Source organism: Aegilops tauschii, chromosome 4 (assembly GCF_002575655.3).
Source record: "Aegilops tauschii subsp. strangulata cultivar AL8/78 chromosome 4, Aet v6.0, whole genome shotgun sequence".
NCBI classification, from domain to species: domain Eukaryota; kingdom Viridiplantae; phylum Streptophyta; class Magnoliopsida; order Poales; family Poaceae; genus Aegilops; species Aegilops tauschii.
This window is the reverse complement of record NC_053038.3, coordinates 505,568,056-505,595,268: the sequence shown is the minus strand read 5'-3', so window position 1 is coordinate 505,595,268 and position 27,213 is coordinate 505,568,056.

Genomic DNA, 27,213 nt, shown 5'->3' with positions numbered 1-27,213 from the left:
TTCGCTAGCACTAGTAGAAAAAGGGGCTTTTACCCCGGTTGGTAAGGGCCTTTTGTCCCGGTTTTCGAACCGGGACTAAAGGGTCGTTACTAAAGCCCTAACCCTTTAGTCCCGGTTCTTACACGAACCGAGACAGAAGGTCCTCCACGTGGCCGCTGCTGCCAGCCCAGGCAGGGGGGCCTTTGGTCCCGGTTGGTGCCACCAACCGGGACCAATGGCAGGGCCTTTTGTCCCGGTTGGTGTCACCAACCGGGACCAATAGGCATCCACGCGTCAGCATTCCAGGGGCTGGGGTTTTTTTTGAAAGGGGGGGGGGGGTTGGGGGGTTTTGGGGGGTTAATTTAGGTGTTTCATATATTGTGTTAGCTAGCTAATTAATAGAGAGAAGTGTCGTCTCTTATCTCCGTGCTTGGTCGATGCTACGTACTATATACGTATGGAGAGGACTAGACACGCTAGCTAGTAAGCAAATGAAGGAAACAGAAGATCGTCATGAACATATGCATACAGAGAGAAGTAATATCGACCACCTCTCCTTCTCCGAGAGATTGGTCGAACAACAAGTTCTCGTATATCTATCTGACACTACCGGCTACATATATACAATAATTATCTCTTACAATATAATCTCCTAATTAAATTGTAAGAACACAGGGTCCACATAGTATTCTCCGTTTTCAGCGATCACGTGGTCAAGGAAGAATGCCGCCAGTTCCTCTTGAATTGCTCGCATACGATCTTCTGCTAGGAGTTCATCCCGCATCCGAAACATCTAATTTGAAGAAGGGGGTCAATACATATATATATATGAATAAATGAAACTCGACACAAATGATGGTAATAAAATAAAATTGTGAATATTATTGCTTACGCACTTCATATTGTTCGTCAGAGTAGCCCCGCTCACAGGTCGTGTGGCGGATAGACTCGCAAACGTAGTATCCACAGAAATCATTCCCTTGTTCCTGCCACAACCACTTTAAAAGAAATAGAGGTCAATCTAACTGATAAGCAAGCATGCTAAATGGTATAGATGAAACTAGCGCTTGAATCACTAGGAGATGTGCGGAACATGCTACTATAGTACTTACTTTCGGGTGTCTAAATTGCAGCTTCTTCGGCAGTCCCGGAGCTTTTGTGGTGAATTTTCTCCAAACCCTGCCAGACAAAGAAAAAAATTACTTGATATCAGGAAATGAACAAAGTTGCTGATATGGTGGATAATGATCGATTTAACTTACTTCTCGAGCATTTGAGTCATGTCCGCATAGTCCTGGGGATCTTTTCGTCTCGAGTCTAAGACGGTTACTACTCCCTGCTCAAGCTTAATCTCTAGGAGAATATAGTGGAAGCTGCGCATGCATGCATAAGTCATGAATTACATTACCATAACCTGGATTAATAAGGGAAACCGAATATGCACAAGACAGTAACACTCACTTGAAGTTGTAAGGAAAGAGTATTATATCTTTGTTTTGATTTAATACCAACGATCGTAGCAAGTTGGCCTCGGCTTCTTTGGCATGTTTTTCAACCGTATATGCATCTATGAGATTTGTGTTAATGAACCCAATATCACCGATTTGTCTTTTCTTCAATTCGGCGATCTTCAATGTGCATAATATAGTGAGGATAATTATAAATACATGCAATGAAAGAGCTGACCTATATAGAGAGACTTAATGACAGAAGTAGTACTACTTACAGATAGTAGCAAGTGATCATTGATTTATCGAGGGCCTTTTGATTGAAAAACTGGAAGAACTCCTCAAATGGAACATTCAGCAGTTCAATTCCAACGAGGTCATGCTCCGGTTTAACTCTCAGCGTCAAAGTATTCATCCCATCAGACTCTCTGCAGGTTTTCATGTACCAATCATGTAATCTTTGCATCATCGTTGTTAGAGATCTTTCATCTTTGACGAGAGGCTTCCCGTAATGGTATTTCTGTTTGTCCACCTCCATGATTTCATAATGTACATCGTTGGGCGGGTAATCTCCAAGATTGCTATAACCGGCCACCATCCTCGGATCATTAGCGATGATGTCTTTAGACACCTTGAGCGGGGGGCACGATTGGTTCGCTTGTTCGCCGAGCTGGGCAATTTTTTTCCCAGCTCGTCGTTCTTTTAACCTTTGATCACTGGCAGTACTTCCCGACCGCTCCGCTTCGACAAATGTCTTTGCAATAAAGCACTCATAGTTGCCTTTCGGCGGAGACTTTGGTGGTTTTGTCAGGGCATCCAGAGTGCGCTTCGCTTTCACCGGATCTACCTTCTCCTCCGGAGGTGGATGTTTCTTTGCTTTCACCCCTTCAGAGAAGTTCTTCACTTCGGCTCGCACGATCTTCGCGTTCTCCTCCTCGGTCCTCTCGTATGGTAACCTCTCTGGAGTCTTCAGAGAAGGACCGAATCTGTATTGCCTCCCGCCTCTCGCAGCTGTACTGCTAGACGCCGGCAGAGCAGACGGAGCGGCTGCGGCTGTCTTCTTTCCTTGCTTACGAGGCGGAGGAGAAGGACTACGACGCGCCGGAGCAGCCGGAGTGGCGGCGGGTCTCTTCCGCCCTTGCCGACGAGGTGGAGAAGGAGGAGGCTGGCTGCTCTGGCACGCCGGCGCAGGCGGAGAAGGAGGCGGAGTGCCGCCACGCGCCGGAGAAGGAGGCTGAGTGCCCTGATCACTCGCCGGAGGAGGAGGCGGCGGCGGAGTGCCCTTACTCGCCGGAGGTGTCCAGTTCGGAAGGTTAATGAGCTCCTTCCGCCATAGACACGGAGTCTTCAGAGCTAAACCCAGCCGAGTCTCCCCTTCACCGGTAGGGTGGTCAAGCTGGAGGTCCTCAAATCCCTCCGTTATTTCATCCACCATCACCCTAGCATATCCTTCTGGAATCGGCCGGCAGTGGTAGGTTGCGCCGGGTTCAGGAGGTAAAACAGAGCCAACAGTCGCCTTGACTTTGAAGTTCTTCCATTCCGCCATAAGGTGGCAATGTTGAGACTCCATGATAGCATCAACGGGGTAGCTAGCAGGAGCCGTCAAGACATGCTCCGGCTGAAGCAGCTCGGTGGAAGCCACGCTGCTTCTCCGCTGAGATGGCGGGGTAGCTTCGGGGGTAGTTTCGGCATGTCGATTGCCGTCTCGTTCCTCTAGCACTTGAACCCTTTCGTGCAGCTTCTGAATTTGGATCTGCTCCATTTTTTTCCTCCTCTCCTGGCTTTGTAACCGCCTGCGTCCGGAAAACCAGCCTTCCACGGAACGGAGCCTGGCGTGCCTCGTGTCCGTCCAGGGTGCTCAGGATTCGCGAGGGCCATTGTGAGCTCGTCGTTCTCTCTGTCTGGAACGAATGTCCCTTCCTGCGCTGCATTGATATATTGCTGAATCTTCCTGACTGGTATTCTCAAAAGCTCGTTCGTCCAAACGCACCTCCCTGATACAGGGTCCAAGGTTCCGCCAGCCCCGAGGAACCAAGTCCGGCAACGGTCTGTCCAGTTCATTGTCTGTGGTTCGATCCCTTTTTCAAGCAGATCATTCTCAGCCTTGGCCCACTTAGGCCGTGCTTTGAGGTAGCCACCTGACCCCGTGTGATGGTGAAGCTTCTTCTTCGCAGCATTCTTCTTGTTTGTCGCTGACATCTTCTTACTCTTTTCCGATGTCTTGTGGGCCACAAATGCGGGCCAGTGATCTCTGATCTTCTCATACCGGCCGATGAATTCTGGTGTCTCCTCTTTGTCGACAAACGTTTTCAGCTCATTCTTCCACCTCCTGAATAGGTCTGCCATCTTCTTAAGAGCATGAGACTTGATTAATTGCTCTTTAACTGGCTTCTCCGGATCCTCCTCTGGCGGTAGGGTGAAATTTGCCTTCAGCTCAGTCCAAAGATCATCTTTCTGCATATCATTGACATAAGACACCTCAGGGTCTTCCTTCTTAGGCTTATACCATTGGTGGATGATGATCGGGATCTTGTCCCTAACTAGAACCCCGCACTGAGCAGCAAATGCATCCTTTGTCCGGATGGGTTCAATCGGTTGGCCGTCGCGCGCGATTGCTGTGATCTCAAACCTTTCATCCGAGCGCAACTTTCTCTTCAGGCCTCGTCTCTTTACCGAAGTTGTGCTCGATCCGGAGGGCTAGAAAAAAGAAGAAAGACGTGTGTTAATTAATATGTGTACATACCAAAACAATGAATGCATCAATTAGCTAGTCAGCACAGGCTTAACTAATATATTTACCTGGCCGGACTCTGTTCGGTCACCGGAGCCGTCACCACTGGCTCCTTCTTGCACCAGCATTGGGTCACCGGAGCCATCATAATCATGTCTTTCCTCCTCCACTCTTCGATCACCGTAGCCTGCTTCTTCACGTGTTCTTCCAGACCATCATTGTCGTTAAGATACAAAGAGATATCACCTCCGGCTAAGATTATGTCCCCCAACACCTCTTCTGCTTCTCGTCTCGTCCGAGCTCCATTGTTTCTGCAAATATTACAACATGGCAATTATTACACAAACATGACAGCAGGTGGATATATTAGTGCAAACGTAGACCTAGCTTATTCCGGGTTCGGGGTGGCCTCGGCAACGCTTCAAGGGTAGGGGAGCGACGGGAGGGGGTAGGAGACCGACATCGTTTTTTTTCTAGGGTTTGGGTGTCCTCGAGAGTTTTCGTCGAGCGAGAGGGCCAGGGGGTGCTCCTGTGGTATAAGTTATCACGGTCGAGAGGGGGTATAAATATCGACCGTCCATCATGTCGAAGTTATCTGGGAGGGAGTTATATATATCGACAACGACGACATACATACATGGGAAAATAATGTTATCGGGGAGGGGGTGTATCGACCCCCCCCCCACGTGTTGAAGTTATCGGGAGGGGGTTATATCGACAACGACGACATACGTACATGGGAAAATCATATTATCGGGGAGGGGGTATATCGACCCCCCCTCGTGTTGAAGTTATCAGGAGAGGGGTATATCGACGACGACAAACCCGATAAAACATAAGAAAATGAAGAAGAAATAAAAAGAGGAGAAGAAGAAAGGAATAGAGGAGAAGATCGAAGAAAAAAAAGAAGAAAAGAAAAGAGGAGAAGAAGAAAGGAATAGAGGAGAGAAGAAGAAATATTTTTTCTTCTTTCTTCTATTCCTTTCTTCTTCTCCTCTTCTTTTTCTTCTTTTTTCCTCTTCTTATTTATTTCTCCTCTTCTTCCTCTCCTCTTCTTCTCCTTTCTTCCTCTTCTAATTTTCCTTTTTCCTCTCATTCATAAAAAATGTTCAAATAGAAAATTTCGAAAAAAAGTAAAGGTTTTGCCTAATGCATTGTTCATATGAATATACAAACATTTGCATGTTCTACAATAATTAATATCACCAAAAAATCTATGAACAGAAAAAAATCCTAACTTTTCTAAAAATCTATCTTTTGCATATATAGATGAACATATATATACACAGAGAACATATATACATACATATATACATTTTTATAAAAATGCAAAAAAAGATCTAAAAAAGGACATATAAACAGATATACACACATACATATACTCATACATATACATATAATCAGGAAAAAACATCATATATATGTGCAGAAAAAATCGGGAGGAAGGGGGCAGTGCCGGCCCTGACCAAGGCGACAGCGGCGCGTCAGGGCAGGGGCAGAGGCGAAGGCGGCATGGTCGGGGCAGGGCGAGGCAGAGGCGACGGCGGCGTGGTCGGGGCAGCTGGGGCGACGACGACGTGGTCGGGCCAGGGGCGCGCGGCGTGGACGGGGCGGGCCGCCGGCGGCGTGCTCGGGGAAGGGGCGGCTGCGCGTCGACGAGGCAGCAGAGGGCGGCGACGGGGCGAGCTCGGGCAGCCTGGCGGCATCGTTGGGGCGGGGGAACTGATGCAGAGATGAATCTGAAAAACGCTAAGTGCTTTCTTATATACTGAGAGCATTGGTCCCGGTTCGTGGCACCAACCGGGACCAATGCCCCCCTTTAGTCCCGGTTGGTGCCACCAACCGGGACCAAAGGCCTCTTTTCAGCAGCTCAAAGGGCGGGAAGCGGCGGCCTTTGGTCCCGGTTGGTGGCACCAACCGGGACTAAAGGGGGGGCATTGGTCCCGGTTGGTGCCACGAACCGGGACCAATGGCCTTGCACAGCGGCGTGGTGGTGGGAGTTTAGTCCCACCTCGCTAGCTGAGAGAGAGCCGCACCTGTTTATAAGGTGCGGTGCGCCTGAGCTGTCTAGCTCCTCTCTAAAGCAGGCTTACGGGCCTAACCTCTCTGTACATGCCTGTGGGCCTACTGGGCCTTCTGCGAGCCTGAATCCTGGCCCATGGATTGGTTTCTAGTCGTATTCAAGCCGTGGTGGCCCAGTAGGTGGCATAATTTTTATTTTTTGCCTGTTTTTTTGTTTTATTTATTTTGTTTTGTTTCTACTTACAACAAAAAACTTAGTTATTTTATTTTATTTTGTTTCTAATTACTTATTTATTTTACATTATGATAATTCTTTTTGCTATTAAAGTTTCTAACAAAAAAAGTTCTTTATGAAAATTATTTTTGCTTTCAATGATTTTGAACAGAAAATACTTCGATAATTTTAGTTGCATCAATTTTATATAATTTTAGTTTCAATAATACTAGAGGTTGCTTATAATGTTTTGAACAGAAAATACTTTGATAATTTTAGTTTCATAAATTTTATTTATGTTATTAAAGTTTATTTTATTTTGTTTCTACTTATATATTTTATTAAAGTTTATATTATTTTGTTTCTAATTACTTATTTATTTTATTTGTTATTTTTCATGCACCATTTTTCATGCATTTACTGATTATTTTGAGCTATAAGACCCTAAAATTGAAAAGCATTTCAAATGAACTCTGAAAAGGTTGAAAGTTGGCATGGTATCATCATTTCATCCACATAGCATGTGCAAGAAAGTTGAGAGGATTACGGCAAAAACTGGATGCACTTCGTTTACAAAACGGACAATCTCTTTCGAAGTATCAGGATTTCATACGGAAACTCGTCTGTTACAAAGGGATTTCATTTTTTAAACTTATTTGAACTCCTGACTTTTTGTGTGTTCAGAATGCACCATTCAAAGCCACATCATCAATTTTCAACCCTTTCTGACTTCATTTGTTATTTTTCATGCATTTACTAATTATTTTGAGCTATAAGACCCTAAAATTGAAAAGCATTTCAAATGAACTCTGAAAAGGTTGAATGTTGGCATGGTATCATCATTTCATCCACATAGCATGTGCAACAAAGTTGAGAGGGTTACGACAAAAACTAGATGCACTTCGTGTACAAAACGGACAATAGTATCATACTCGTCTGTTACAAAGTTGGCATGGTATCATCATAATAGTTGCGGGAGAAAGTCTTCACTTTTTCTTCGCTTGTGTCATTTGCTTATTGCACCGTAACCATGGATAATCTTCATCGTTTATCAGGATGCTTGGGTCAGCCTTGACTTTGAAGGGAGGAATTTCATGAAACTTTTCATAATCTTCAGACATGTCTGTCTTGCCCTCCACTCCCACAATGTCCCTTTTTCCTGAAAGAACTATGTGGCACTTTGGCTCATCGTATGATGTATTCGCTTCCTTATATTTTCTTTTTCTCGGTCTGGTAGACATGTCCTTCACATACTTAACCTGTGCCACATCATTGGCTAGGACGAACGGTTCGTCAGTGTACCCAAGATTGTTTAGATCCACTGTTGTCATTCCGTACTGTGGGTCTACCTGTACCCCACCTCCTGACAGATTGACCCATTTGCACTTAAACAAAGGGACCTTAAAATCATGTCCGTAGTCAAGTTCCCATATGTCCATTGTGTAACCATAGTATGTGTCCTTTCCCCTCTCGGTTGCTGCATCAAAGCGGACACCGCTGTTTTGGTTGGTGCTCTTTTGATCTTGGGCGATCGTGTAAAATGTATTCCCATTTATGTCGTATCCTTCGTAAGTCAATACAGTCAAAGATGGTCCCCTGGACAATGAGTACAACTCATCACAAACAGTGGTGTCACCTTTGAGACATGTTTCCAACCAACTGCTGAAAGTCCTGATGTGTTCACATGTAATCAAGTCGTCACACTGCTCCGGGTGTTTGGAGCGCAGACTGTTCTTGTGTTCATCGACATACGGGGTCACCAAGGTAGAGTTCTGTAGAACTGTGTAGTGTGCTTGAGACCAAGAATATCTGTCCCTGCATATTATTGAGTCCCCTCCAAGCGTGCCTTTTCCAGTCAGTCTCCCCTCATACCGCGATTTAGGGAGACCTATCTTCTTAAGGCCAGGAATGAAGTCAACACAAAACCCAATGACATCCTCTGTTTGATGGCCCATGGAGATGCTTCCTTCTGGCCTAGCGCGGTTACAGACATATTTCTTTGGGACTCCCATGAACCTATCAAAGGGGAACATATTGTGTAGAAATACGGGCCCCAGAACGACAATCTCGTCGACTAGATGAACTAGGACGTGCGTCATGATATTGAAGAAGGATGGTGGGAACACCAGCTCGAAACTGACAAGACATTGCGCCACATCACTCCTTAGCCTTGGTATGATTTCTGGATCGATCACCTTCTGAGAGATTGCATTGAGGAATGCACATAGCTTCACAATGGCTAATCGGACGTTTTTCGGTAGAAGCCCCCTCAATGCAACCGGAAGCCGTTGCGTCATAATCACGTGGCAGTCATGAGACTTTAGGTTCTGGAACTTTTTCTCTGGCATATTTATTATTCCCTTTATATTCGACGAGAAGCCAATCGGGACCTTCATACTAAGTAGGCATTCAAAGAAGATTTCTTTCTCTTCTTTCGTAAGAGCGTAGCTGGCAGGACCTTCATACTACTTCGGAGGCATGCCGTCTTTTTCATGCAAACGTTGCAGGTCCTCCCATGCCTCAGGTGTATCTTTTGTCTTCCCATACACGCCTAAGAAGCCTAGCAGGTTCATGCAAAGGTTCTTCGTCACGTGCATCACGTCGATTGAAGAGCGGACCTCTAGCTCTTTCCAGTAGGGTAGGTCCCAAAATATAGATTTCTTCTTCCACATGGGTGCGTGTCCCTCAGCGTCATTCGGAACAGCTAGTCCGCCGGGACCCTTTTCAAAGATTACATGTAAATCATTGACCATAGCAAGTACGTGATCACCGGTATGCATGGCGGGCTTCTTTCGGTGATCTGCCTCGCCTTTGAAATGCTTGCCTTTCTTTCGACATTGATGGTTGGTCGGAAGAAATCGACGATGGCCCAGGTACACATTCTTCCTACATTTGTCCAGGTATATACTTTCAGTGTCATCTAAACAGTGCGTGCATGCGTGGTATCCCTTGTTTGTCTGTCCTGAAAGGTTGCTGAGAGCGGGCCAATCGTTGATGGTTACAAACAGCAACACGTGCAGGTTAAATTCCTCCTGTTTGTGCTCATCCCACGTACGTACACCGTTTCCATTCCACAGCTGTAAAAGTTCTTCAACTAATGGCCTTAGGTACACATCAATGTCGTTGCCGGGTTGCTTAGGGCCTTGGATGAGAACTGGCATCATAATGAACTTCTGCTTCATGCACATCCAAGGAGGAAGGTTATACATACATAGAGTCATGGGCCAGGTGCTGTGTTTGCTGCTCTGCTCCCCAAAAGGATTAATGCCATCCGCGCTTAAACCAAACCATACGTTCCTTGGGTCAGCTGCAAACTCAGCCCAGTACTTTCTCTCGATTTTTCTCCACTGCGACCCATCAGCGGGTGCTCTCAACTTCCCGTCTTTCTTACGGTCCTCACTGTGCCATCGCATCCACTTGGCAGGCTCTTTGTTTCTGAATAGACGTTTCAACCGTGGTATTATAGGAGCATACCACATCACCTTCGCAGGAACCCTCTTCCTGGGGGGCTCGCCGTCAACATCACCAGGGTCATCTCGTCTGATCTTATACCACAATGCACCGCATACCGGGCATGCGTTCAGATCCTTGTACGCACCGCGGTAGAGGATGCAGTCATTAGGGCATGCATGTATCTTCTGCACCTCCAATCCTAGAGGGCATACGACCTTCTTTGCTGCATATGTACTGTCGGGCAATTCGTTATGCTTTGGAAGCTTCTTCTTCAATATTTTCAATAGCTTCTCAAATCCTTTGTCAGGCACAACATTCTCTGCCTTCCACTTCAGCAATTCCAGTACGGTACCGAGCTTTGTGTTGCCATCTTCGCAATTGTGGTACAACCCTTTTTTGTGATCCTCTAACATGCGATTGAACTTCAGCTTCTCCTTTTGACTTTCGCATTGCGTCCTTGCATCGACAATGACCCGGCGGAGATCATCATCATCGGGCACTGGTTCCTCTTGATCTTCAGCAGCTTCCCCCCTTGCAGCATCATTGGGCACATCATCTGGTTCCTCTTGATCTTTAGCAGCTTCCCCCGTTGCAGCATCACCGTATTCAGGGGGCACATAGTTGTCATCGTCCTCTTCTTCTTCGCCGTCGTCCATCATAACCCCTATTTCTCCGTGCCTCGTCCAAACATTATAGTGTGGCATGAAACCCTTGTAAAGCAGGTGGGTGTGAAGGATTTTCCGGTCAGAGTAAGACTTCATATTCCCACATGTAGGGCATGGACAACACATAAAACCATTCTTCTTGTTTGCCTCAACCACTTCGAGAAAATCATGCATGCCCTTAATGTACTCGGAGGTGTGTCTGTCACCGTACATCCATTGCCGGTTCATCTGCGTGCATTATATATAATTAAGTGTGTCAAAAACCATTACAGAACATCATGAATAGATAATTAAGTGACCAAATTAATAGAAGTTCATCATCACATTAAAACCAAAGTACACACATAGTTCTCATCTAACAACATATATATAGCTCTCCAGAGCATCTAATTAATTAAACCATACGTTGAAACTACGTAAAACATTTCAATGCGAAAACGAATGCGATCATAATCGCAACCAAGGTAACAATTGATCCAACGTCATAATGATACCAAGCCTCGGTATGAATGGCATATTTTCTAATCTTTCTAATCTTCAAGCGCATTGCATCCATCTTGATCTTGTGATCATCGACGACATCCGCAACATGCAACTCCAATATCATCTTATCCTCCTCAATTTTTTTTATTTTTTCCTTCAAGTAATTGTTTTCTTCTTCAACTAAATTTAACCTCTCGACAATAGGGTCGGTTGGAATTTCCGGTTCAACCACCTCCTAGATAAATAAAATCTATGTCACGTTGGTCGGCATATTTGTCATAAACAATAAATGAACCAAATAGTTATAAAAAGATAATATATACCACATCCGAATCATAGACAGGACGAGGGCCGACGGGGGCGGATACCAAAACCATCGCACTATGTAATAAGAAGGAATAATAAAGGTAACAAAATTAGACAAGTATCTATCTAAAGTAAGAATTTTTTTCTTTTAGAAAGAAGATAAGAACAAGAGGCTCACCACGGTGGTGCTGGCGACGAGATCGGCGCGGGCAATCGACGGCGGTGAAGACGGGGACGGGACGTGACGGACCGCTAAACCTAGACAAATCTCGGGGAAAATGGAGCTCGGAGGTCGAGTTTCGAGAGGAGAAAGATTAACTAGTGTGGCTCAAGCATTTCATCGAACACCTCATGTGCATAGGAGGTGAGCTAGAGCACCCAAATGCCCTGCCCTCGCCGGACAGAAAAAACAGAGCACTGTGGAGTGCTCTGCTGTGGCGATGGGGTATATATAGGCAACTCAATGGTCCCGGTTCGTGGCACCAACCGGGACTAAAGGGGGGGCATTGGTCCCGGTTGGTGCCACGAACCGGGTCCAATGCCCCCCTTTAGTCCCGGTTGGTGGCACCAACCGGGACCAAAGGCCTTGTGCTGCCCTGCGTCAAAAGTTTAGTCCCACCTCGCTAGCTGAGAGAGCTCGAGAGTGGTTTATAAGCGCTGCTGCGCCCACCCTCTCCAGCTCCTCTCAACTGCAGGCTTTCGGGCCTAACCGTTCTCTTTGCCTGTGGGGCTTACTGGGCCTTCTGCGGGCCTGAATCCTAGCCCATGGATGGGTTTCAAGTCATATTCAGGCCGTGGTGGCCCAGTAGGTGGCATAATTTTTTTCCCTGTTTTTGTTTTCTCTTTTGCTTTATTTATTTTGTTTTGTTTCTACTTACAACAAAAAACTTATTTATTTTATTCCATTTTGTTTCTAATTACTTATGTATTTTACTTTATTTATTTTATTTTTATTTATTTTACTGCTGCTATTTTTATTTATTTTATTAAGGTTTATTTATTTTTATTTATTTTATTTACTATAAAAAATGAACATAGATGCGCCTATATAGAAAATTCAACCTAAATTCATAATAAATTTCTATGAAATTCAAAGAAATTTACTCTGAATTTAGGTCAAATTCCCTGTATAAGGGCATCTATTTTCACTTTGAGAGGAGCTCAACAAGGCAGAGAGGGACGGGCTTATAAATCGGTGTGAGCGCCCTTCAGTTGGCGAGGTGGGACTAAACTCTGACCGCTACTAGGACCAACCCTTTAGTCCCGGTTTGTCGTATGAACCGGGACTAAAGGGTGAGCCTCTGGTCCCGGTTCAAGCCACCAACCGGGACCAATGGTGGTGGGCCAGGAGCGAGGCCCATTGGTCCCGCTTTGTCCCACCAACCAGGACCAAAGGGGCCGAACGAACCGGGACCAATGCCCCCACGAGGCCCGGCAGGCCCCTGGCCGCACGAACCGGGACCAATGCTCACACTAGTCCCGGTTCGTGACTGAACCGGGACTAATGTGAATATTGCCCTGTGACCAAAGCCCAGTTTTCTACTAGTGTAGGGCTTGCACTCTCCACACTCTCGCCGCACTACATATATATATATACACGCTGGAGGCTCAGCGTTCCTTTGCTAGGGTTTGCTACATATATATATACACGTAGCATGTACACGTACGTACAGCAGCCAGGGTGCAAGAAAGTAAATACGGCCACATACATACATACGGGCGTGGTCTCGAACGCCTACTCGCGCATACGTATGGCCAGGGCTCGTGTACATCGCTGGGTCGGAATGGAGAAACTGCGCCACCGTCTTGTTCATGGGGAGGCAACGGAATGTGTCGTGTTCATCGGGAGGCAACGGAATGTGTGCTGTTCATCGGGAGCCAACCGGCTTGGACGGAACAACTAATGAAAACGAGGCCCAGCGTACCGCAGAACGGAGGAAACGGCCTTGTGTTCGACTGGCCACGGTCGAAACAGGATCATGTTCATCGGGAGGGGTCTGGCGTACGGCAAAATGGAGGAAACTGACGTCCTACGGTCGAAATGGGGTCTTGTTGATCGGGTGGGGTGTGGTGTACTGCAAAACGGAGGAAAAGGACTTGTGTTGTAGCGCTACGGTCAAAACGGGGGTCCTGTTCATCGGGAGGGGTGTGGCGTACCGCAAAACGAGACTCCACGGGATACTGTTCATCTCCACCGTCGACCTCCTCCAGCCTCCACGGGCTACTGTTCATCCACCGTCGACCTCCTCCAGCCTCCACCTGCGACTGTTCATCCACGAGCTCCTGTTCATCCAGCCTCCAACGTTCCTCCACCGGCTACTGTTCAACCAGCCCTCTCCCCGGGGTCCTGTTCAACCACCCCTCCATGGGCTACTGTTCATCCAACCCTCCACTAGCTACTGTTCAACTAGCCCTCCACGGGGTTGTCTTGTTCATCCAGACCTCCACGGGGTCCTGTTCATCCACCCCTCCACCGGCTCGATCGATCGGGGTCCTGTTCATCCAGCGGCAACACCACGGGTTCCTGTTCATCCAACCCCCCACCAGGAACTGTTCATCCAGACCTCCAACAACGCTCATTATTCATCAAGAGGCAGCAGGTCTGATCGGCTTCAGTTAGCAGCAGTAGCGAAGGAACCGCTCAATCGGGTTCAGTTAACAGCCATTGATCGATCACTCGGGTTCAGTAACGCGTAGCCTGCAGTGCAATCGCTCGGGTTTAGTAGGCGAACGCCTCACTCGGGTTCAGTTAGAGCCCAATGCCTCGCACCCACGCGCGTATGTGTATGAGAGAAACACGCATCGCTCGGCCCCCGACCACCCACTGTACCGGGAACTCCCCGATATTTTCCGCGCCCTCGCTTCTACCACGATTTTTTCCGTCATGGACGGCCCAAAGAATGTCATGCAGCTGCATCTCCGGCCCGCCCAGGATGAAAAGCCCATTTTTGTGTCATGATTTCTTGTCATAGCAGTAGGAGCCCAACACATCTATTATGATACCAGGTTTTGTCACAATTATCGTCGTAGAAGTGTCATAAGCATGACAGAAAAAATTTCGTTCGGCCCAAAATGTCACGGATGTGTCTTTTTTTTGTAGTGAATTTCCCCCTGAGGTGAAAACAGTGAACATAATATATGCCACGCATATCCCCAAGAGGGAACGCAAGCACGCACTAAGGGACGTCTACACTGTAGAGCTAGTCGCAACAAAATTCAACCCCTGGTCGGCTTGTCCGATCACCTTCGATCGTAAGGACCACCCGACCAGCATCCGTCATGGAGGTTCGGCCGCTTTGGTCCTTGATCCAATCATCGATGGATTCCATCTCACACGAGTCCTCATGGACGGCGGTAGTAGTCTTAACTTGATTTATCAAGACACGGTCCGCAAAATGGGTATTGACCCATCAAGAATCAAGCCTACTAACACCACCTTTAAAGGAGTAATACCTGGTTTAGAAGCCCACTGCATGGGCTCAATAACATTGGAAGTAGTCTTCGGTTCGCCGGACAACTTCCGAAGCGAAGACTTGATCTTCGACATCATCCCCTTCCGTAGTGGCTATCACGCACTGCTCGGACAATCTGCCTTCGCTCGCTTCAATGCGGTCCCACATTATGCTTACTTAAAACTCAAAATTCCTGGACCCCGCGGCGACATCACAGTTAATGGAAACATGGAGCGCTCCCTACCGAGGAGCACACCGCGGCCCTCGCAGCCGAGGTACAGAGCGACCCTATCAAGCCGCGCACTTCATCGGCCATCAAGCCCCCGGACAATGTTAAACGAGTCCGGTCCACACTGCAGAACGACAGCTCGGTTCATCCTCAGCTGGACTAGCAATTCGGCCTCCATCAAACCCCCCATCTAATCATGGCATACATACCGCGCGTGCATAACTACGCACTAAAAATACCTTGGGCAAGGACGGAGGCACACCAAGGACAAGGTCCACAATATGGCTCGGCCCTATTCGGACCTTAATCTTCTTCTTTTTCTTCTTCTTTTTCTTCTCCTTTTTTCTCTTTTATCTCTTATTTCAGGTTCTTTAAAACCTAAATCAATTTTTGGTGGTACAAGGGCCCTTTCCCAGGCCCCTTCTATATACACGATCATTGATCCTCTTAAAAGGATCCTACACCAAGGTGCAAAGCGGCGCATACGTGCGGCAGGGTGTCCAAAGGATCTTCAAGACCACCTTTTCTTTTTAGGACCTGTATACAGCTTTCCCTTGTTCAAAAATTCTTGGCATGTAAAATAGCCTTGATGCTTATAGCATTCTCTGTAAGAGCACATTTTGACGTATCAATCAGACTATAATGGAAACAATTTTGGGTATTGGCTTATTTCATAATCTGTATTCCCTCTTCACGTCAGGCTGGCGTATACACCTCGGCATGATTTAAATTGCCAGGGGCTCTATTCAGCCACATATATTTTCCAAAAAAAAAATCCGAACACTTTTACAGTATACTTCGGCGTCCCGAATACTGCATTATATGCATCGGCTCCGAATCATGTCTTTGGTCAATAGCTGGGTTGCCCGGCTCCTTTGGTACCACCTAACATTCCGCTTGTTCAGCTAAGGTAGTAACACTAGTAGAAAAGGGGGCTTTTGTCCCGGTTGGTAAGGGCCTTTAGTCCCGGTTTTTGAACCGGGACTAAAGGGTCATTACTAATGCCTCCCCCCTTTAGTCCCGGTTCTTACACGAACCGGGACTAAAGGCCGTCCACGTGGACGCAGCCTGGAGCTCCACCTTTAGTCCCGGTTGGTGTTACCAAGCGGGACTAAAGGAAATTTTATGATTTTTTTTTGAATTTTTTTAAAAAAAAATTTTGATTTTCAAATTTCTGAATTATTTTAACCTCTAATCTCTAATCACCACCCATCATCACTGCTCAATTTGTCCTCTAATCTCTAATCACCCCTCATCATTCCAAATCATCTAACTTCCCGGACGGTCACCTATCCTCTCACTACTCCAGCCCGAGCACGCTTAACTTCCGGGTTCTATTCTCCCTCGTTTCCAAGTCTGCACTTGTTGTTTTCCTGACAATAGTAAGATGTCAATTCTATTAACCCTCAGGAATTTAGCTTGAGCATGAAGTGACACATTTCACTGTTTGAGTATGAAACTATTGTTTTAAAAAACAATAATTATTTAGTAACACTAATATTTCTGGAATAATTAGTTTGACCATTGTTTGACCACAGTTTGACCACAATTTGAATTTTTTTGAATTTTTTTGCATCTCCAGATCTTAAAAGCCCCATATCTTTTTTTCTGTTAGGTTTTTGAGGATTTTGAAAATGTTTGACGGGATTCCCCCATTAAATTCGGATGTAACTTTTCGAGTAGATGATTTTTCATATAAAAAACTTTTTCATCCGAGTTCGTATGCAAAAGTTATGCCCATTTTAAGAAATTCCAGAGAGATTGTACAAATAAAGTCGAAATTCATATTTGTTAATTTTCCCAACAACTAGACCACATATCACATGGGAAACTTATTTTATTTTATTTTTTGACATTTCCATCATTTTCTTTTGTTTTTTCTAGAACTGAAAAGGCGGTCCACACGGGGGGGGGGGGGGTAGAGTTTGATGGGCCCTTTAATAGCAAAAAGAATTTTCATAAAGAATGTTTTTGTTAAACATTTTAATAGCAAAAAGCATTATCATAAAGTTTTTTTCTTAGAAACTAAAATAACAAAATCTGTTTTTGAATAGAATCATAAAACACAGTAATAACAAAATCAAAGAATTCAAATTTGAAAACTAATGGCACTAACAGAAAGTTTATAATTTTTGTGACCTAAAAGCAAAAAGAATTAAAAAATAAAATTTAATAATATAAATAAAAATAGCAACAAAGAAAAAAAGTGCCATCTACTGGGCCACCACGGCCTGAATACGACTAGAAACCCAACCATGGGCCAGGATTCAGGCCCGTAGGTGGCCCAGTAGGCCCACAGGCACACAGTGTACGGTTAGGCTCGAAAACCTGCAATTGAGAGGAGCTCGAGAGGGTGGGCGCAGCAGCGCTTATAAACCACTCTCGAGCTCTCTCAACTAGCGAGGTGGGACTAAACTTTGGCCGCGACGCCGGCAGCACATGTCCTTTGGTCCCGGTTGGTGGCACCAACCGGGACTAAAGGACTAACCTTTAGTCCCGGTTGGTGCCACCAACTGGTACTAATGGGCATCGCACCCTTTAGTCCCGGTTCGTGGCACCAATGGCACCAACCGGGACTAAAGGGCCCAGGTGAACCGGGACTAATGCCTTAGCCGCACGAACCGGGACCAATGCTCACATTAGTCCCGGTTCGTGACTGAACCGGGACTAATGTGAGTATTGCCCTGTGACGAAAGCCCTGTTTTGTACTAGTGTAAAGGGAGAACTACTGTGATTGTGTTTCTGGTTCGTCCGGTCAAACACCTCAGTAGAGAAAGCCGAAAACTGACTGTCATGATATAGCGAGAGCTGGTTAGCGGTTCGGTGACTTACAAAATCTCTTGCGATTTTTTCCGCATTGTGCGAAGGACTGGCCTCCACCTAGTCACTCGCCTAAGGCATCCAAGTTCGGATGAGACGCAGATGCACCAGGGGCTAGCTCATAGACCCATTGTCAAACTCCTATGGCTAAGTGAGAGTGATAAAGCCGCATAGTCCGATTGCCTGGTTCACTGCACAGACACCTCCTTTACGGACCAAGACGTTGGGTCAAGTGTGGTCATGTGCTATTCCAAACACCTCCGTAGTATCTACATGGGGGCTGAAGCTGACGACTGGTAAACTTTCAGAAATAAAAACGGCCGCATAGGAGGAAAATAATTTCAGATAAAGGCACAAATATAATACAAAGCCTTGGTCTATGAAACAATGTATGGGTAGCCCGGATACATTTATTCAAACATGACGTCCTTCCAGCACTAACCCTCTACTATCCGGGCACCCTCCAGGACATCATCAAAATACTGCTCCGGTTTGCGGTGGTCCTTGCCTTCGGGCGGGCCCTCGGTCGCGACGACGGTGGCTTTCATCTTTGCCCATTGCAACTTGACACGGGCGAAGGCCATCCGTGCACCCTCCATGCACGCCGAGCGCTTGACAGCTTCAATTCGGGGCAGCGCTACAGCGAGCCGCTTCACCAGGCCGAAGTAACTGCTAGGAATGGGTTCGGTTGGCCAGAGCCGGACTATGATGTCATCCTATGCAGATCCGCCAGCTGCATCATATGATTGTTCAACAGCGTCATACGCTCTGGCGCCAGGTACTATGACCAGGAGAGCTTCTCCGTGGTGTTCCCCTCTTGGGCCCAAAAATACAGTGCGGCATCGGCAGCACTCTTTGGAAGATCCGCAAAGGCATCTAGAGAACTCCATAGTCGAGTGAGAAGGGCATATTTCTGACCGCCGAAATTACGCTGTAAAAGAAAGGGCTTACCAGCCGCTATCTTTTCGGCCTGCTTGATCTCTTTGTGAGCCTCCCGGGACTCGGTCCGCGCCTCCTTGGCCCCTGGAGAGCCTAGGCGAGATCGGCCGCTTAGGCCTTATTCTTCTCAAAGGCTTCGCACCTGCTGGCGGCATCCTTGAGCTCTTGCTCCACTTCTGTCACCCACTCCTCATACTAGCGGCGGGTGACCTGCTCGGCCTTTAGATACGCAGCCGCTTTTTTAGCAGCCGCATGGCTCATCCGTGCCTGCTAATTGGCTTGGGCACGGGCACTCTTCAGGGTCTCGACCTTGACCGCACTACCTGGAATAATGATCAAGGCAACATATGAGATTAGACTCCACATTGAAATATTATTTTAGGTGTGTAACCGTTTTTTCAAAACATACCTTGCGCCTCATCAAACGTCTATCAGAGGACGGATGCGAACAAGATCCTTATCGACTAGCAACAGCTTCCGCTTGAGTTCGGATACTTCGGCGGCCTGGGCTGTCGCCACTAACAGTGAAGCCTGTTTATCAAAATAGACAAGTACGTTATCTCCTGCGAATATTACTTGATACTCTGTTCGGCCTTTTTTCAAAAGCCGAACAGGATCTCAGGGGCTACTATCTATACGCACGCATATTTTTTGCATAAGCGGCCAAGAATATTACATCGCATACCTCAAAGCATGTTAATAGGCTGGTAATGGCTTCGTTCAGCCCGCTTTTGGTGGACTGAACCTTCTCAACCACCAAACCCATCAGGGTACGGTGCTCCTCCACGACGGAAGCACGTTGCAGTGCGTCCATCAGAGGGTTTGGTGCCTCCGGATTAGTGGAGGTCGCCGTCAGAGTGGGCGCTCCCCCCTCCTTTGAAGGGGGTTGCTCACTCTATTCCGGAGCCACATGGGTCTTCGGAATGGTGTTCCGCTAGGGGCCGGACCGGTCAGGGCCCCCGTCGTTAGTCTCCATGGGGGTTGTGCCCCCCATGTTCTCGGCAGCCGAGGCATTACCCTCTAGCGCCGTCTTGGCGGCCTCCCGCACCTCTCCGTGGCCCGGAGAGGTCCTTTGGGATAACATCTTGGTGTCATCCGTTGTGTGTGGCAGAGAGGCTCGCGGAGGCATCTCGCTCTCCACCATCTCTGACACCAGAGAGTTCCCCGAAGATGATGATAGTTGGGGGAGTCCACGGGCGGAACTGAAACACATAATGTAATACCTTATCCTACAATTTGTAAAAGATCAAATGTATGTAAAGCATCCCTAGATACTTACAATTCGGCTAGGGGCTTTGCCCTTGGGCGCCGCTTGGGGATGGCTTCAGCATCTGAATCCGAGCCATCCGAGAGGGATATCTTCCCCCTTTTGGATGCCTTCGCCTCTGGATCTACGAAGGACGCCCTTTTCTTGTTCCTCCCCTTAGGGGGGAGAATTGATTTCTGCTTCCTCCTCCTCTTCATCTTCATCTCCCTCGCGGGAGGAGGGAGCTTCGGTCTCTCCGGACACAGCGTCCGAAGTACCTTTACGGCGGAGGCCACCTTTGCCCTCCTTGCTCTTCTTCTTGGCCTTCTTCTCCGACGCCTGGTACGGCACCAGGACCAGCATCCTCATTAGTAGACGAATGGCTGGGTCTTCGGATAGCGGAGCTGGACATTTGATCCGCTCCGCCTTCTTTGTCCATCCCTGATTGAAAATAGAAGGCTCAGTATACCCTTTGATTTGTGAACTGAAGTTATGTTCAGAAACTAAATACTTACCGGGGTGGCCGAATGCGCGCTATCGAGGCGGATGTCGTCGTCCGTCTCCGGCCATGTCTTCTGGGCCTTGAAGAGTAGCTTCCAGATCTCTTCGTGCGTTGTGCCGAAGAATCACTGCAGGGTCCTCGGCCCTTCCGGATTGAACTCCCACATATGGAGAGGCCGGCACTAATAGGGGAGGATCAAGCGGAAAAGCATCACCTGAATCACATCAGTCAGACTGGTGTCCTTCTCTATAATATTTTTGATGCGCTTTTGCAGCATCATCACATCATCGGTTGACCCCCAGTCCAGAACCTTGTTGGTCCACAGTGCGAGCCGCATTGGGGGTCCGGATCTAAACTTAGGAGTGGCCGCCCAGTTGGCGCCGCGAGGTTCGGTGATGTTGAACCACTCCTGCTGCCATATCTTGACAGTTTCCATGAAGGCCCCTTTGGGCCAGGTGACATTGGGGAGCTTTCTCACCATGGCACCTCCGTAGTCTGCGTGCAGCCCATCAACCACCTTCGGATTCACATTGAAGACTTTGAGCCATAGGCCGAAGTGGGGGAGGGATGCGGAGGAGCTCCTCGCACACGACGATAAATGCCGATATGTGGAGGAAGGAGTTTGGGGCTAGATCATGGAAATCTAGACCGTAATAGAACATGACGCCGCGGACAAAAGGGTGAAGTGGAAACCCTAGTCCGCGGAGGAAGTGGGGAATAAACACCACTCTCTCCCGGGCTCCGGAGCGGGGATGATCTGCTTTTTGGCAGGAAGCCTGTGCGTGACGTCCGTAGCCAGGTAACCCACTTCCTGGAGTTCGTTGATGTCCTTCTCCGTAACGGAGGAGGCCACCCGCTTGCCTTGAGAATCGGAACCAAACATGGCTCGAAAGGATGGTGGCGGTGGGGAAGATCGAAGCTTGGGCGCTGGAGCTCGAGGATGGGAAGGCTGAGGAAGGAAGAAGGCGTCGGGTGAAAAGATGGATCTTTATCCGCTTATATAGGCAGTGAATATCAAGCGCCCCCCCCCCCCCCCCACACAAGCCTTAAAACTTGCCTGTTCCCAAGGGGTCAGGCGAACGACACAGTTGGATTACGCGAACCCGTATTGATGAGTATCCTGCAATAAGCGGACATTATATCTGTTTTGACAAGACATATCAGTAGATGTCGTGCCACGAAACATGAAGCGGTAGTGTCGGTGTCAAAACCGTCGGATCTCGGGTAGGGGGTCCCGAACTGTGCGTCTAAGGTCAATGGTAACAGGAGACAGGGGTCCCAATGTTTTTCCAGGTTCAGGCCCTTTCTATGGAGGTAATACCCTACTTCCTGCTTGATTGATCTTGATGAATATGAGTATTACAAGAGTTGATCTACCACGAGATCGTAATGGCTAAAACCCTAGAAATCTAGCCTGTATGACTATGTCTATAAATCTTGGCCTCTACGGACCTAGCCCTCTGGTTTATATAGACACCAGAGAGATCTAGGGTTACATAAGATCGGTTACAGAGAAAGGAATCTTCATATTTGGACGCCAAGCTTGCCTTCCACGCCAAGGAGAGTCCCATCTGGACACGGGTAGAGCCTTCGGTCCTTGTATCTTCACGGCCCATCAGTCTGGCCCATGGCTAACAGGCCGGACTCCCGAGGACCCCTTAGTCCAGGACTCCCTCAGTAGCCCCCGGACTAGGCTTCAATGACGAGGTGTCTGGCGCACAGATTGTCTTCGGCATTGCAAGGCGAGTTCCTCCTCCGATGACTTCAAAGAGATGTATTCGGCCTTCCATTTAATGTCGTACCCCTCGGCGTATGTGTATCAACGACTTTAGGTTCCATGTGTCTAGCGAATGCGAGAGGTCAGGGTACTTTTGCACTTAACACCCCGGCCATGTAAGAAAGAGCATCTATTAAAGAGATTGGATCTTAGATCCATTTAGCATCATGTGGAAAAATCTCAGATCTTGCAAGGAAAAACCACTCCAACATGGCCAGCGCTCCTAGCTCCTCCTCCAATCCCTACGGCTCCGAAAAAGGCAATTGGGAGAGATGTTCCGTATCCCACAGTCAGCTGGTGAAGCTGCAAACACAGGGATTTCTTCCCCACGCGGATCTGGTCCCTGTTCTGGCACGGTTGACCTCCTTCAATGACGGGGCCTACGCGGAGAATTTCCCCAATCCATGGGGGGAACGAGTGTGCTTCGTCCCCTATTTGCTAAGAGGTGTCGGATTCCCAATTCATCCGTTCCTCCGCGGGCTTCTGGAGTATTATGGCCTCCAACTTCACAACTTCACTTCCGCCTCCATCCTGCATATCGCGAGTTATGTCGCTCTTTGCGAGATATTCTTAGGTTGCGAAGCCCATTTTGAATTGTGGAGAAAGCTATTATGTCTCGTCCCGCGCAACCATGAGGGATCAATATTCGAAGTGGGCGGAGCCGAAATATGGCGCATCGCCGAGACCGGATACCTGTCCGGCACACCAAAGAAGGCATCCGAAGAGTGGCCTTCCGAATGGTTCTATATTGAGGACGTCGCACTTCCTGACCCAGTTCGGAGGGGTCTTCCCGAGTTTGCAAGCATTCCCTTGAAGAAACGCCACAGCTGGCGCCCTTGGAGCCTCGAGGAGGAAGATAGTGCGGAAGTTCGTCAACTCATGAGCAAGATAAGGACACTCACCCAGTCCGGATTATCAATGGTCGAGGTAATGGCGACTTCCATGGTGCGGGGGTTTCAGCCACTCCAATACATAGGTCTTCCCGTGTGGCACTACAATGGGGAGGATGACACCTCCCGCTGCGGCCGGAAGGGTCCGGACACCCCCGGCGCTCTGGCCAAAATATTGGCTGAATTGTTCAAAGGAGAGGAAGAGGAATTTCTTCGTATCAAGCATAGAGATGGATTTTGCATGTACAATCCTCCTAGCTGGGTAAGTCCCAACCCCTCTGCTCTCCTCACTCTGCTCCCTGAACCACTTTCAATGAATATTAATCTGTCCATTTATAACAGCACTGGCGAAAGACCTCCGAGGGGCTTTACAACCCCGCCCCACAGCCAGAGGGCCACAATCGGGACCTTGACCCTGGTTTCGAAGAGGATCCGGATATATTCGTGGTGCTCGAGGACAGGGTGTTTTACCAGGCGAGCTATGACGGCACGGAAGTGGCCATCACTTCCGATTATCCCGGTCTACTCCCTGCTTCACACGTAAGTAATCAGGAGACACCTCCTCCGAAAGAGTTCCCTCGTTCTACCTCACCCACACCGCACTGTCTCGTGCTCAAAAGGGGAGGTGTTCGGCACGCTGCGCTACCCAAGAGGAAACTCCAAAGAGAGCGGCCCCTACGCAGGGCAAGTCTTCGAAGAGGAAGGCAAACGAAGACATGGTCGAGTCTTCATCGAAGAGGTATTGATTTGTGAATATGCCCCTTGGCAGTCGCATCCAACTGTGACTTTTCGTTTGTCCTGTATCAGGAAAAGAGTTCACTGGACTATGTCCGGGGGTCTGGCCGATCATACTCCCCACAGTCGGGATCCAGATCCCGCCATAAAGGCAGGGGCTGATACGAGAGTGACGCCGGATTGTCCTTCGTCTGAGGATTCGGATGATGTATTCATCACAAACTCGAAAGTGGAGAGCGCCATGGGTCATCGGCGCCGGAGGGCCATTCTCCGCGACCCCAGTTTTACAAAAGAGGCCTTCAATTCCTTTAGCTCGGCGTATGCATACATCCGAGCAGCTCGAGACGGGCTTACCAGAGCCGCAGACCAGCATTTGAAAGATACGCGGGTAAGTTTATTGTACAAAACTGATAATTATATACCAGTAGCCCCTGAGACTTGAAGCAGTTGATACAACTGATTTAAGTATCATTGTATAACCAGGTGCTGACGGAGAAGAACAACTTATTGTCTCAGGAACTAGAAAAGCGTCGGACCCAGCTAACTGATGCTACCACCGAACTGGAGAAGTCCAAGAAGGCATCATCTGGTAATGTTCCCCTCCATCGAGAAAACATAATGATATACCGGCAATGCTAACACTGTTGCTCATCCTATGGCAGGATTGTCAGATCAACTGAAGGAGCAACTTAAAGCCACCCAAGTGGAAGAACGAGAAGCCAAAAACCTGCTGGCCGCGGGCGAACGTGTGCTGACGCGAGTCAGAAATGAGAAAAACAAGCTGCAGGATGCCCACACCCAGCTGGGCGAAGAACTGAAAGATGTACAGGCCCAGCTGGCTGATTCAATGAAGGAGAATAAGAGGCTGCGCTGCAGCATATTTGGTATGTGGTCGAACTTACCTTCGAGTAATTTGGAGATAAAGGGGACTGACAGAGTTATGTCTACAGGTGTGCTGACCGGTCGTCCCGAAGAGGAGATGTCCGGATTCTCGGGCGATCTGCTACAAGAGCTGTCACAAATGCACGAGTAGGCTCGGCAGGCGATGCAAAGTGTTGCCAAGGCTTTATGGCCATCCTCCTCCCCTCCAGGAAGAATGGAGGAGCTTATAGAGCTATTCAAGGGAGCGCGGCGGCGCTTCCGATTATGGAAGATATCGGCCTGCCGGGAAGGTGCACGAGAAGCCTGGGCCATGGTAAAAACACGGTATACCAAGCTTGATCCAAATCATATGGCCCGGGTCGGACCTTTAGGGTCAGATGGAAAATAAGTTCCCATTAATTTGGTATATGACCAAGTAGAAGTAGCCGCCAAGTATTCCCAGCAGGATTGTAAGTTAGACAGCCTGCTGGACGGTATAGAAGAGGAAATTTATGAGTCCAGGTGACTGTGTACTTTCCTTGACAAAGTTGTCCCTAGCCGGATTTTAAAACGATTGTCATGGCAGACCTTTTCGTTTCAACCTCCGGACCCTAAGGTGCAAAGTGTTTCGAATACCTGAGCGGCAAAAATAAACCGGGGTATCCGTGGAAACCAGGCGTAGGGGTCATATGCGTGGAAACCGGGGTTGCTTGAACAGACAAGTTGTATCCGACTAGCTATGTTATATTACATTGTGATCATAAGAAACATCTTCCAGAGAGAATAGTTCCGTTAAGGGTTCCTTTCCCTGGGTGTGCATGCGTTAGTGTGCATGTCCGAACTGTGATTGAAAAAATCGCAGGATATTCAACATCTCGAGGTTCATGTTTTAATGAATGTGAAACATCTTTAGTTCACCGACCGAATATTCCCTTAAGAACGCTAGCTTTCAGCTTCACCCAGTCTGAGGTACACATCCGGATGACCCGGCAGTAACAATTGCAGAGGTGCTCCCTTTATGCCCTAGCCGAACTAACGGGAACGTAGGGCATAAGTACAGGAGCCAGGCAACCCCGCTTGGCCAAAACTTAAGTCATATCGATGCATATAATCGCGAAAAAAGGTACATATCGGGAAAACGCGCATATGTGATGAGCTTGATACTCGAAAAATAACAATAATAAGCTTCTGTCAAAGAAGCCCCCAGGTATAACTGACGTACACATTTGAGTATGTGTATGTTGCAGGTGCACGGTTTAGGCGCACGAAAAGCTTTAAAGCTAAAAAAGGAAAAAGCGAAAAGAGAGGAAAAAGTAATGGAAACAATAGGGAGAAGGAGACGAACAAAGAGTTCGGCACTAGGCATAGAATCTTCGGAGTCTGGCCGCGTTCCAGGGGTTCGGCCCTAGGCGATTGTCTGATGCATCACGCAGGCGGTACGCTCCTCCGGTGAGAACGTCGTCAATGATGAAGGGACCCTCCCACTTGGGCTTGAGTTTGTCCTTTTTCTTCTCCGGCAGGCATAGAACAAGTTCGCCAACATTATAAGTCTTGGCCCGCACTTCTCTGTTTTTATACCTGCGAGCCTGTTGTTGATAAAATGCGGAACAGGCTTTTGCAACGTCGTGCTCCTACTCCAGGGCATCTAAACTGTCCTGCCGATCAAGCTCGGCCTCTATCTCTTCGTACATGCGCACTCGAGGTGAGTCATGAATAATGTCGCAGGGTAACACAGCCTTTGGGCCGTACACCATGAAGAAAGGTGTATATCCGGTAGTGCTGGCGTGGTCCGCGGCACCCATAGTACGGAGTCGAGCTACTCAACCCAGTGCTTGTCCGATTCTTTCAAAGACCACACTAGTCTAGGCTTGATGCCGCTCATAATAAGACCATTGGCTCATTCGACTTAACCGTTTGTTTGTGGGTGATAGACAGAGGCGTAATCGAGCTTAATGCCCAGATTAGCGCACGAGGTTTTCACCTCATCGGCTGTGAAATTGGTGCCATTATCAGTGATGATGTTGTGTGGAACACCATAATGGTGCACAACACCGGATATGTCACTGGCCCGGCCTCGGCCGTTCTAACTGGTTTGGCCTCTATCCACTTAGTGAATTTATCCACCATGACTAGCTGATACTTTTTCTTATGGCTTCCTCCTTTAAGGGGTCCGACCATATCGAGCCCCCAGACCGCGAAAGGCCAAGTGATGGGGATTGTTTGTAGAGCGGTTGGGGGCATATGGCTTTGGTTGGCTAAGAGTTGGCATCCGACGCAACGTTAGACAAGGTCCTATGCATCTCCTCAGGCCGTCAGCCACTAAAAAACTGTACGGAAGGCCTTGCTAACAAGGGACCGAGCTGCGGCGTGGTGACCGCCGAGACCGGCCTAAATTTCATTCTGGAGCTGCCGCCCCTCTCCCTCGGAGATACATCTTTGAAGGATTCCGATAGCGCTTTCC